The sequence below is a fragment of the Corvus moneduloides genome, chromosome 11 (genome assembly GCF_009650955.1).
Source record: "Corvus moneduloides isolate bCorMon1 chromosome 11, bCorMon1.pri, whole genome shotgun sequence".
NCBI classification, from domain to species: domain Eukaryota; kingdom Metazoa; phylum Chordata; class Aves; order Passeriformes; family Corvidae; genus Corvus; species Corvus moneduloides.
In genome coordinates, this window is record NC_045486.1 from 9794559 (window position 1) to 9806978 (window position 12420).

Consider the following 12420-nt stretch of genomic DNA (forward strand, 5'->3'; position numbering starts at 1 on the left):
AGTTATCTTAACACTTACACTATTACACAGTTTTACAATACTAAATACAGACACTTCAGCTGCCAAAAGCCCATGGTTCTAGCTCAGATTTTCTTATTAATTCATGGATATTTACAGTTCTTGCATGTTGAGGTGCCCTGCACATTCTACTCACCTGTACACACAGTCAAGGAAAGTGAGTCAGTCCTGTTTTCATCTAGCTGTGTTCTTACTTTAATAAGGGTGGTCTCACTTCTGAGGTTATACATTACTTACAAAAGTTTACAAGGAAACACAGACAAGCATTTTCCCTTGTACTTCATCCAGCATCCTGACAATACTGAAGACTTAGCAGAATGCCCAGAAGCCCTCTGCAATGACATCTAACTGCTGAATGGACTAAGAAAGCATCAATAAAAATAAGCAGAAAAAAAAATCCAGAAAGTCTAGAATTCAGCAACTTGTAAACAGTTCAAAAATGTACACATGCCTGTTGACCCTGTCACTCTGCACTCAACAGGACTATAAAAATGCAAAACTCTAGCATAATTTACTAGGAAAAATTTGGTTGGCTTTATGTGTCTTGATTTTTTTATTTGGATTTTTTTTCTCCCTACCTAAAAGATACAAGTCTGTCCTAGGACACTGGATTTTAATTCTTTTTTTTTCCTGGAGAGAGTGAGGAGACTCAAATACAACAACAAGCACTCCACTTATCAAACTACAATGTAAAAACACAATCATATAATCATTAGGCATCAGGCATTTATAGAGTAAGTATTGCTCATACAATAAACCCGTTTAACAATACAGAAACAGTGTATTGACAGCGCACCTACCACACACATGCTTTTAGTTTAACAGAACCACCCACACTTAGGGCAGATACTCCACAAAGGATAAACAGCATTCTTCCCCAGCTGAAAAAAAGTATAGTCCACACCACAGTCCAAAGATGACTGGTTTATGGGAAGGTGGATGCCTACAAAGCTGCAGAACATGGACTGATAGGCTGATCCACTTAATATGCAATACAAAGGTACTTACAAAGAGAACATTATTAGCATTTTGGTGTGAAAGCTTTCCTCCTCCTTCCATTTTACACTAAAGATCAAAGTCTATTGTAAAAGCTTTGGGTTTTCTAATAAGGAACAGTTACTAAGAAGAAAGGCTCCATGGTTTAAACAATATAGTGAAACTGGAGACAATAAACTCTCTTCTTATTGTACAACCAGTGTATCTTACAAGAAATTAGAGTCCAATTCTCTATTAAGCACAATATTACATACTATAAATGCACTTCTATACCTTTCTGAAAGTAACTGGTGCATAAGCAAATTCAAGATCTATGAATTCAGAGATCGCTGTACCACAAGATCATTCTATCATTCAAATTTTAATATTAAGCTGCAAATTTGATTTTGTTCCCATCTCAGCTGCAGGGAAGCTATTGCTAAAAATGCTTTGTAATTCAAGAAATTCTATTCAAGATTTCCTTGGGAAAACAAGTTTTATTACCAAAGCTAAAACTACGGCATTAAAGCAAAACCTTATCTTAAAACACACATCAATCAAAGCAACACAATCGTCTATAACTGCAGTATGAAATGGCTTTGGTTAAGGTTTGTCCATGTAGGTTTCCCCTATTTCATCTTACCCACTAAGGGTGAAAACAGCTCCCAAAGCCCACCAAGGATACAGACTGGGACTTAGTGCCCTTCCCTACATATGGAAATCACTTCTGTAATGCCCATGAATGGGCACCACAGAAATACAACAAAAATGTGGCAAAATACCACTTCTTCCCATGGTGTCACATAGAATGCCTTCCCATTATACTTTTCATTCTTCAGCCTCCTGCTGGGATTTCTTTTTCCATGGAGAAGAGTAGGCCAGACATTTTGACTTCAATTTTGGACAGCTCTGATTGACAGGACCCTGTTTACTTGCAGGCAGAGCTGTCACACTTAATGTAACATATCTGTTGTGGTATGGTTAAAAAGGGGGAGAGACACAAAATTATTATTTTTGATCTCAAGCTTAATTAATATTGTGATATACTGGAAAGCCAACAGAAAGCTTTTCAGACTACTCATAACAACCAACAGTATTTTCCAAGTACTTTAAAACACGACTAAAGAAAAAGCAACATTACATCAAACCCATCCCATGTTTTATGTTGCAGTATGTCCAATTTTTCTTTCTACTATTTTTAATTGGTAAATCACTTGGGAAAGTCTGTACAGTTGAACATATTACCTTTGTGTCTGTCTTACCTTCAAAATATTTCATGTTACCTGTACTGCTTTGCTATTCTTCTGGCTGTGAAGGACCCCCATGACTACCCTAAACTCTGCCAATCCCTGTCAGAAATCTAGGGAATTTCAGGACTCCTGAAGGTTATTCACTTGTGCACTACAGTACAGCCAGTCCTAATGAAAAAACATTTGATCTTTCATCTTGACAAAGTGAAAACGTCCTTGGCCCATTATTTGATACGTGACTGAATTCACATATTAACTATTTAAGTGTCCCAACAAAACAGACACTCTTGAGGCAAGCTTGTTCTCACAAGATTCTCCTGAAAAGTGTTGTTTTTCAGACTCATTGAAATGGCAGTTGGAAGGGATCTCTCTCTGAATGAAGGTCATCCAGTCCAACCTACCCCTCCAAGGGGAGCTATTTGGAATGCTAGTTTGGGGCTGACCTAGAAACCTCCCAGGGCAAAGATTGCACATCTCTCTGCTAACCTGCTCCACCACCCTCCCGGGGAAGACGTTTTCCTAATGTGCAATTTAAAGTATGGTGTGCAATCTAAAGCTCACCAGTATCGTCATACAATTTGAAGTGACTTCTGAAATCACACCTTGCCTAGGTGAGATTTTCAGCACAACTCTGCCCCTGAGCAAGTGCTGAGCAAGAATTCATAACTGGAAGTTACACACCAGCGTGACACATCTACAGCTCTATCAGCTCACACCATGCAGACCAAGCTTCCTTCCAAATCCACCCATACATAGTTCAAATAGCTTTGGAACATAAAAAAGTTCTCAATTTTATGAAGCTTTGAGATAAAAAGAAATTCAGGCTTTTATCCTACCATCTACATTTAATCTCTCTTAGCTTCTGCAGCTTCTACAGCGAGTTTAGCTTTCTCTCATGCCACACCTTCTTTGGCTTTCAAGAACATCTGTTAACACTTCTGAAGGCTCAGAAATGATACAGCTCCATCGCTGCTTTGTTATGCAGGTGACAGCATCTGAAAGCAACCAAGATCTCTGTAGCTGCAGCAATGACATCAGCAGTGGATGGGTGAGGGGGAAGCAAGGGGTGGGGAGAGTATGAAACGCAGTAAGACAAGTTTGCCAGTACAAACACCACCTTTGTTTATGCAAGTTTTAATCGCTCTCAAGATAATATTGTTCTGCAAAATATATGTTTTGTCAAGATCAAAGTCCTTGCACTCTATGCAAATCTGTATGCAAATAACAGTTGAGCATTTAGCTCTGGCAAGTAAATTCAGCCTCCAAGAGAAATGCACACCATCCCTGTCCCTGAAAGATCAGGTTTTTTCAAAACAACAACCAAGAGGCTGAGGCCTGAAGACCTTCAGACACACACAAAAGAAGGAAATTAAAGTTCTATGTTTTATGTAAGGTGAATGCATTATTAATATTTCTGTTGCTACTGAAACAAGTCGCAAATAGATGCCCTGTCATACTCTCTTTTCAATTTTGGATGCCACCTTCTGTACTGCAGAGTGAAATCCTATTCACTCTTCCTTACTTATGAGGATGCATCACCTCCAATTGATCCTATCAGACCCAGTAATGAAAATCCACCCAGAGCAGTACATGCAGAACCGCTTTTCCAGTTATCTACTCAGATGAGTAATCTTAAACTATGTTTAAGGCAGTGTTCTTTGCATTTGAGTTTGTCAAAGCTTCAAACATTTTCTAAGTCTGTCTCTCAAGGGACAGATGCATAGCCTCTTCTGGGAGCACTATGCCAGCTGGAAAGGTGACCACTTCCAGTGGCTTGTCATTCTCTCTGACAGCTGAGTTGCACTTCAAAACGATGCAGTCACATGAATTAGGAAGCTTAAACAGCACTTATACATAGGTCTTTGCTGGCACAGCTAAACGTGATTTTCCACACTTGGGAAACAACTTCAAGTTTCCTCTCACTTCTATTGCTGGTTAGCTCAGAACTTTTTGGTTTAAAAATTGCACTTTGTTTCTCAAGTGAAAGATCTCACCATGTCAAAGCAGACGACAGATTCATACCTCAATCCAGCAAGTAGGAAACAGAACCTGCACCCATTTGCACCACCTGAGCCATTTTCACATTTATGACAGGTTGGAAAGAAAAGCAACACTGAAACCCAAAGAACAGTTAACATGTGCAGGAAAATCAGTGGTTTCAGCCTTCAATTCACTAATGAGAGAACTGACTGAAATCAAGGGTAAATTTTCTTGTTAAAACCAACGTTGCTGCATCAGGCCAAAACTCAGATCTTGGGTCTTAAAAGACTGGTCTCCAGATGCAGTACCACCTCCTGACTTCATTCTTAATTGTCATAGAGGCATAACTGAGACATGATTTACAATGACCAGGACTTGAGCAAACAACCCCCCCCCTTCAAACTTTGTCAAACACCAAAGCAGAATATTCAAAAGTGCAACCACTTGCATGGCCAAATATGTCAAATCAAGTGTAAGATTTTTTTCAGTGGAGAAATATTTATAAATAATTCATTTCAGGGGGAAAGGAAAAGAATGGATTTTCAGTTCTTGAAACAGCTTCAAATGTCATTTAAAGTTAAAAGGAAACCAAATCAAGTTGGTTCTTCACAGGCAGAGTTCTTCTGCATTACAGATTAACTACAAAGGCACTCAGACACAGTATGGCTGTGCCAAACCAGCTCTGTCCAGTCAGGATTACAGGTTCAGGCACACTCCACTGGTCCCAAAGCCTGCTCAGGTTGAAAAGCTGCACAGATCAGGCAGCTTCTTTTGTCAGGCAAAGAAGCCTATGACCACTGATGGAGCTTAAGGCCCTAAAATCCTGCACTGCTGAAATGCTCAGCTGGCTCTACCCAAAGCCTTGCTTACAGCCCCAAGTCAACCTGAAAATGCCCCCCTCTGATATGGACACTACCTATGCCCATTACTTTAACAGAGTAGCAAAACTGAAGTCCCAGGTAGAGCTTGGAGAGACTCCACTCTAGTTCACAGCTGGATAAACCCTTTTGCCAAGAGAAGTGCATGATGTGTCACAGTGCTTGCTAATCTTGCCTTTAGAAATCTTTGATAACCATTTCCTCACCACGATTATGGACTTTCCAATAGGATTATCTAAATCAGACTTCTCCAGCTTGTTCTCTTTCCATCAAAAGAGAAATGCTATAGTTCCAGCGACAATGGCTTGTGACAAAACTGTAACACCATTGTCACACACTCCTACTTCATACTACTTTTCAGTAGCAAGTTCAGAACAGACTGCACAATCAATTATAAATGCCACCTTTTATGATAATGGGGTTTTTTTCTTCACAGGAAATCCAACTTTACGTGAACAGACACCTTTTCTCCCAAGATGCATAAGTAAAGGCAACATAATAAGCCCTTTAAAATTATGATAATTGGTTGACAGCTATTTCCATATGTGCATTTGTTTTATATATTCTGAATAATGCAGTTTTCAAATATTCTTATTACATTCATACAGAAAATCTGGTTTTAAGTGTTTCTTTAAAAGGCTTTATCATCAGATGTACAGTAAAACAATTGAGACAATGCCTTACAGCAGAATAACCATTAAAATATTTTTTTTTTCCCTGCTACAGGAAGATTTGGCAAAGTATTTAAAATTACATTTCCCTAGGGGCAAACAAGAACTTTCATGATGAAAGAACTAGAATAATAAACAGAAAGTAAATAATCACAATCTCTTTTAGATTCATATCTTTACACACATATCATGAAAGCATTACAAGCAGACAATACTTCTTCAACTAGATTTTAAAGACAAGCATAAAGCACTTATAACAAGATACAATGCATTCCTACTTAATTATTATTCCTAGGTAGGCTTTGTTCAGGGTTGGTTTTTTGTTTTGTTTTGCTTAACTCCTTCTGCAGCCTGCAGGATCTGGCCTGGAAACCATCCCCAGGTTAACTGACTCAGGGACACAGCACCAGACAAACCACGGACGAAAGGCTTCACAGCACCCCGGGAATCTGCTCCAGGGACCTGTCAGGAAAAGACGTTCCCTATCAAACTAAGAGGCAACTTGCTGAGGGTCTTACTGAACTGCATCAAAACTTCAGAAGACAATCCTCATCCTGTATATCTTTATTTAAATCTTCCTCCTACTCAGGAGCAATTAAAATAAAAAAACTTGTGCCAGTGTAGGACTAGAGACAGAATTCTGCTAAGCATTTCTCCTACCTCTTTGGCATAACCAAATGAACATGACATTTGCCTTTTTTTTTTGGCAACTAAACCAACAGCTGTTTATCATTGTATTTGCTTCATGTGGTTGCCTATTTAATTATATCAAGGTGCAACTTTTACTTAATGCCCTTATTATACCAAATGTTATAGCTATAATAATGATTATAATAAATGTTATTATGAGTTACATATAACATGTTATATATATTAGTTACATATAACATGTTATATATATTAGTTACATATAAATGTTATAATGAGTTATGCCAAATGTTTTAGCTTATCCTTCCTCTCTGCATGCTCACACATTGGAAGGGTTATACTCTCGCACCTCACTGAAGCCACATGCTGCAGGAGAATGATGATAAACTCATGAGGCTATAATTCCCAGACTGCAGTTTTTGATAATTTGAAAATTTACAATTTCCAGAAGACCTATGATGAAAGCACTCTGGTGATAAAATAGAGCACTCTGCAAGTCTCTCCTGTACAGCTGGAGGAGCCAAGGGACAATATTGCCTGATTTCACAGAATCATCTGCTAACTAAGCCACAACTGGGGCTCCTGCCCTTTGGGCTTCCATGTCTCAATTCACAACAAGAGAGCCCAACATCCCATCAGACACTGGTGTGCTCTGGGACTTGCAGTAAGAGGTAAGTCGGCATGAAAATTAAAACAACAGAAATACTTCCATCATGGTAGAGGACTAAAAGAAAAGAAGGTTTTCCATGCGGCTGATCATTGCAGTAAACAGCTCTGACATAGTAACAACCAAAAGCAAAATACTGCCCTTTTAATCTTAAAACAGTAATTTACAATTTGCTACTTGTGTTTCCAATTCCCTTTACTACATATAAATAGAAATCTAAAATGGTAGCAGGGTATTTTGGAGTTACACATTATTCCATGTGGTGAAGCCTGGGAAATTCAAACGGAGCAGGCTTTATTCTTGCAAGTTAAGAAATCAGAAGACTGAAATGGATAAACATGCTGCTGACCTTGTTCAAGCCTTCTAAGAGAGCCTTACCGATGAGATAGTCATCCATAAAAAAGGTCTCCTGGAAAACATGATGCTACTACTATTTCAGAGCACACAGATTCACAATTGTAGAAGTATGCCTTCTGCTTTAATGATCTTCTGGTTTAGCCTATCACATAAATCTTAACACATTTCCAAATGTGTTACGTAAGCAAGGCAGATAAAACCAGAAATTCAGCATCAATAATGTTTATGTGCCTGAAACAGTGATACTTTCTCAGTTAAAAACAGCACAGAGAATGTTCATTTTACATTCAGTTTATATCAGAACAGCACAAGTTTCCAGAAATGGCTCAAATATATACCTTCCCCCCCCCAAAAAAAGGCACGTAGCTTACAGGCTTTTAGTTGCAAACTGTAGATAGAAGAGAGAATTTAGCTAGGAATAAAACAGGAAAAGTGTTTTTCTAGTACAGAAATAAGAAATTTTCTTTCAGTTTACAGATAAGGCATTTTTTGCTTTTATACTTGCAATTCTGCCATATGAATTGCTAAAACTGCAATAAGTCAAATAATATTTTAAAAGAACCTTCATCATCTTGAGAAAGTGTAGTGAAGCACTCTTTGCCTTAAAATTTCATTTCGCAATGAAGATTACCTGTATCTTTCTGACATCTATCATGACAGAAAACCAAAGGATGTCTAAGTGTTAGAAGGCACTTCTGAAATCAATGGTTCAGCAACCTATATATGATTTTTAAAGATTTCTAGAGAATGTCCAAATATATTAAAAACCACATTACCCTGAATAGAACAACTAACACCTATTTACCTGTAGCAACAGGGAACAGTAAGAAATTAGCGTGGCTTGACACAAAAGGATTGTGTGCAGAGGAATGATGTGGAAGCCCCCAGGTCCCAGTGCTTGGAAACTACTGCTTCCTTTCCTAGCACACCAGAAAAGCAGGAAATGTGGGAAGTTACTGTCCAACCTCTTGAAGAAAAACCTGGCAGCTCCCCCCATTCCTGTGTGGCTGCTGAGCAATTCCAGTGCCCTGGTGAGCACCAGCCATGGCAAAGGTGTAACTCTTTCACTTGATGCAACTCATTCGTTTCCAGCCAGCTCTGGACTTCAGTGTCTCACTGAATAAATGGATTGTCTTTGCAGGAAATACACAGTTGAAGAGGTCTGGCAAAAGACTAATACTGGGTAGGACTTCATCAGTTGGAATCTGTGTGCTTTACTTATGACCAGTTTTGCGTTTTTCCATTAGAGAAAATTAGTGAGCTTAAGAAAATTATGCTCTTTCCTCTCCCAAATTTTGGAGACGTGGGAAAAACACACCAAATCAGGTAAGTGCCTCAGGCAGCCAAGTACCCACACACAAGCCACCTCCCAAAGTCAAGCCCTGATTCAAGTCTCTCTTCAAATGAGAACCCTGTAAAAGTGCTCACAGCAGCTCCTGAGATTGCTTTAATATTTCCTGTAGTGAGTTTTCATATTGCCATTCTATTCCCTATAGTGAGGTTTTTTGTATTCTTATGAAGTTTTCTGTTATTCTGGGGTACACACAGACTCAGCAAGGTTCTGGTGTTAAAAACAACTGAGTAAAGTTTCTGAAATTATAACCTTTCATATTTAAATCAGGTCTGTTTAAACTTTTCCGTTCTACGTGGACTATTCAATCAATTTCACATTTAAACTGAAGTTACAGCAACCTAAACTTGCATGAGTGTAATAATCAGTACAGGAGCCTAACAACATCTGTGACTTTGTCTGAAACTTTATATTAAAATAGGGATGAAGTGCAGCCTTACATATTCACAAGAAAAATACAAAGCACATCTGACTCTGAGGTCACTCTAAAGATACATCACAGCACCAGGTTTTGCACCAAGTATAAAACTGCCTTTTTTAGCCTGCATTGTCACAGGCAGTTTGAGATTTCCTAAGGTGTGTTTGCTTTCTGTCTCTTGTGCAACAAACCATATTGTAATATTTTCATTTTGGCTTTTATTCCCATGTTAAAAACCATCTTGAGTTCAAACCAAAAGAAAAAAAAAAACAATTCTTTGTCACACAAAAGAGAAAAATTAAATTCCAACCACCAAAGGGGAATTAAATTTTGTTTAAACAATCAGCTAAAAGCTGATGTTTTCAAAAGTATTTATGTATCTAAAGACATGGACCAGCATTTATGTAGGCTTTTTAAAGATCTTTAATGTAAAACAATTAATGGAAGTTAATCACTTCCACCTTTTGCTACCTGAATATTTTTGAAAAACTGATCCATACTGCATTACTTGCTTTAAAATGTGCAGAGCTATACTTATGCTCCCACTTAGTAAGGGCTAATTTCAGTTAAAACATTTTACTTTGGACAACTTCTAAATTTTATGTGACAGTCTAGCCATGAACTATTATTAAGAAAGAAAAAAATTTTTAAAACATTAAATATTAATTAATTCCACTCCACTGTAGCACTTATGTGCATTAAGCAGACTGGATCAGATTTCTTCTGACCACGTATTGCACTGACTTAAATTTTAAGCAAGGATGCTCACAGTGCTGTATTTCTCTTTATGTCATTAAAAAAACCCTGCAGAATTGTTCACAACACTGTGAAATCCAACTAACTGTGAAGTCATGACTATTAATTTCCAAAAATAAGCTTTTTATTATTCACTGAATGTCAATCACATGCCAGGAATTTTTAAATAAGTCCCAATATTGCAAACAGAGAAAACAAGCTTTTTTTGTTTAACGAATAATGATTCAGACACTTTCTTACAGGAGAGCACCCACACAATTTATCACCACTTTCATCTGTCATCCCACATGCTTGGCTTTTGCTCATATCAACATTTTTTAAAATGAATTATTTTCACTCTAGTTATGATATCAGTTTTGCTATCATCAGGGCTAGCAAAAAATCATAGAAGCTTCAGGTTGTTGATACAGGAAAACTGCCATTTGTAAAAATGTGAATTTTTGAACTCTTAAGTGTCTTATCATTTATCACCTGCCTAAAAATCTTTCAGCAGAAGTTATTATGCCATCAGTTTTGTAAGATGATGAATAATCAATACAGAAATTCATTAAATAGCTTCAAGAGAAGAAACCAGATCCTGACTTTCAAGTCAACCTAATAATCAGATAATAATCAGATAAATATACAGCAAAGAGAACAGCACAGAGGAAGTCCATCATCACTCTCCATCTCCCTCCCTTGATTATTTCAAGTGATGAGATTTTTATCACTGAAGTAGTAGACAGTATTCTGCAAGAGCAAATACTCAAAACAACCTCCCAAGAGAAGTGTTGCCTCTTGCTTCATTGCTGCTACTTAGATGTCCTAATTTAACAGGGTTCCAAAACAGTATTTTTTACCAAATACTAACATGCTGTGTGGCAATAATTAACAGAAAAGTTTTATTAGAAAATGACTTTTGTTAAAGCTCCTAAAAGAAATTTACTATGTGTAATATTATCACATCCTGACATCTCATCTTGCCAGGGTGTGAAGAAAATGCTGTATCGCACTGAAAGCACAGAGGAATATCAGACTTTAGCAACATATGTACGTTATGAGATGACTGCTCATCTTCGGCAGGAGCCAGACTAATGAAGAGTTCAAGGTAAAGAATCCCCACCATTGTCAAAATAGAGAAGAACCAGTGAGTTGGAAGAATCAACAGTTCAAGGCCTTTTACGGAAGCTTATGTGATGAGGAAAGAAAAAGCCAGAAACTGAAAGGGAATATTGATTTACACATTATTCAAAACACAAAATTACTCAAATACAAAAAAAAACCCCAAAAAAACTCCACAACACCAAACCATAGTGTCACATCAGATTGTTAGAGGCAAGAGAAATATCCAAAGTACTGATTCTGAATCCAGCATCTGCTGGGGACACTGACAGTTGGCGACTGTCAGGGTCCCACACAATGCTAAGGTTTGTTCCACAGAGGAAAACAGGATTCAGTAACATTTAAACAAAATTAACCTCTACATACAAAACCTTTATTCAGCAACCCCATCTTAGGGGAAGGTTTAGCACCCAGCTCCAGGAACAGATGTGATCCTTCTCACTCCACTCAGTCTCTGCTGAAAGCTGCCCCACCAAAGGGACCAAATGAGGCAAGTCTTGTTCATCTGATTATTTTCTATATTAACATGAAAACAGGCACAGACCCTGACAGTCATGTTACTATTAAGGAAATAACTACCATATATTGCTTCCCTAGATTATATAGGTCAATTTTCTGCTTATAGCTGTTGAATGTGAAAACTGTAATCTCATCCCACTGGGGCCAAAGAAAGGCTCATGAGGGAGTACAGGCAAAGGCAAAAGAAATATATTATACCAGTCACTCAGATAAACAGAAATAATTGGAGAAAAAAGCTTAAAACCTTCTGCAACATATGTATGGTACGGGTTTCATTTTGTCAGATTTTCCTATCCCAAGAAGAAATCAGCAAGTCTGCTGGAGAGTGGGTGTTCTGCGGAATGAATCAAAGGTGTCTAGAAATGGCAATACAGAAATCTATCAAATAACTTAACTTTTCTGAAATATGCTAAAACTAAAAGAGGAGAACTATGCACAAGTGAGACTCTAGTGGGCGTCACACTCTTCATTCCAAAAACACAATTACCTTTTCATTCATATCCTGCCAGGAGCAAAATTCTCCTCAGTGTTACATACCAGCTGTTATAATGGGACAAATATCAATGCTCTCTTCCTCTAGTTTTGAAACAGCTTTCATATAATCGAGAAAGGAGGTATCACTGATTTCTGCCACCTCCCTGCGCCGTGTAGTCAGTCCTCAACCAAGGGCAGAGATACAGGCATGCTCTGCAGCCTTTCATTACAGAAAACTAAGTGACTAACATAATTAAGTTTGTCAGGAGCCCCTATGCTTGGAGGAAAATCAAGGCACATCATGAAGCAAGTATGAATTTCAACCCAGTCCAGTTCTTGGGAGGAAGGAATTTATAA

The 12420-nt window shown here is 37.9% G+C and overlaps 1 protein-coding gene across 1 annotated transcript in view; it reads right to left on the reverse strand.

Annotated features, from left to right (window-relative positions):
- The window catches only part of PRKAR2A (protein kinase cAMP-dependent type II regulatory subunit alpha), a 60899-nt gene that overhangs the window by 20933 nt on the left and 27546 nt on the right, over positions 1 to 12420 (reverse strand). The window lies entirely within an intron of this gene.